Genomic DNA, 1,871 nt, shown 5'->3' with positions numbered 1-1,871 from the left:
TGCACTGAGCTAGAAGTGTTTGCCTAGTGCATCTGCTTGGTGCCGAAATGTACCGCCAGCAGTGATAACAAGAGGTAATGTACGTGCACTATGCCCTCGAAGTGCTTTTAGTGTACAGTACACTTTATGCGTATCTGCGTAAGAATTTACACAGGAGAGAAACGACTGCTAACTTTCCCGCTTGGATACATCGAGTACGCTTTCATTTGCTTTAGCTCGCTTAAAGTTCAAGTTGCCAACCGTAGAATTATAGCGAAACTTTTACAACGAATTATTTTCGTTCTCACGAGCTCTTCTGCAGTGTGCATCCTGCCCTGCTCTACGTTTGCTTTGTATTTCAACTGGTGTCTTTGAGATGGATTTCTGTGCAGCGCCTATAATACGCAGTGCGACCAAGAATTGAAATTCATCTATACCTAGTTATGAAATTGATGAAGATGACAATGGAGCATCTTTCGATCAGCAATCCGTTCTTTAAACTTACTAGGATTATTTACCTTCGGGTTTATATTTTATGTGCATTTTAGAGATATGGGAAAGAGGTCACTTCTATAGAGATTATCTACAACAGCCCTCACAGTAGCTGCCAATAGCAAGGTCTATCGCAGCGCGTTAGCTGTGTGCTGCATTAAAGCATGTTGGTTCTCTTCTATAGAATATGCATGACCCAGATAACAATATGAATTTTTCGACTAGCGCAACTCGAGAATCGGTTCTAATACCTCCCCACAATGGGTGGTGTGCGTGAATATCGCCGACCAACAGGAACGGCTCCGGAAGTTCGTAAATGAGTTTTTCAAGTTAGTCAATGGAAAGTTGATGATGTCGTGGTATGTATAGGCAACATACGGTTATTACTCTACTACATGTTAGTGCTCGTATTGCCACTGCCTCTAAATCTGAGAGGCAATTGAATTCTGAAAAACAACAGCAACGACACCTGATGAGGAGGTACTTCCTTGCCAGTCCTTCCGGTACACTACATATTTTTCCAGAAAGTTTCGTTGAGTTTACCGTAGGCAAACTATGTTTGGTTGATACTGCGCGAGTATTTCGATGCCAACCAGCTTCTTTGTAGCCCTCGGCAGTTCCAGTGCATAATGCTTTCGACAGCCATAGTTGTAAGCGAGGACGCGAAAACTAGCCGGAGTTATTCACATATAGCCGCATTTATTATCCTGCTAAATTGGCAGATGTCTTCGGTTTGAGACGGTCTTGGAAAATCCGCCTCTATTTGGGGGACTCCTTCAGCGTCTCCGACGCTGAGAAGCCTGGTATTACCTCCACTGGAGACGCGGAAGCAGATGTGGATTCGTCAAGAGGGAGAGACTCTCTCTCGCGTGCCTGTATTTTCTCAGAGCTCTGTGAAAAGTTGACCTCTGGGACAGGGAATGTTGGCGATGGTGTATTGCGTGCCCAGACGGCGCCCGCCTCTGCACGCTGCGTCAGCGTAGGATCTTCCGGAGAGAAGCTAGAGCTTCGTCCGGGCTTCAGAAAACGTTCTTTTCTGTAACCTTTATCTGGATTACTTTTTTTTTCTCTTTCTGGAACGCCTGACGTGTTCGTGAATGCGCAGCGTGTGTCCTGTGACAGTTGGGACATTCTGCTTGACCGGCACTGCAGTTATCAGTCAGGCGCTCATGGGCACCGCTCTTCGCATTGATGAGATTTCCACGGCATGTTTTGGATCCGTGTCCGTACTCTTCGTAGTTGAAAAATCTTCTCGGGTTTGGGATATAGGGACAGATTTTACAGTGGATGATTCCGATTTCACAGTATCTGGTAGACGGCACCGTTCAAATGTTAAGGCGATATCGGATGCCAACGCCTCTTCCTCGTTTCGCCTCATAGTGATGCGGCGAAGGGCAATC

This window comes from Amblyomma mixtum, chromosome 2 (assembly GCF_055824585.1).
Source record: "Amblyomma mixtum isolate Tamu chromosome 2, ASM5582458v1, whole genome shotgun sequence".
Lineage (NCBI taxonomy): Eukaryota > Metazoa > Arthropoda > Arachnida > Ixodida > Ixodidae > Amblyomma > Amblyomma mixtum.
This window is presented reverse-complemented; position numbering follows the sequence as displayed.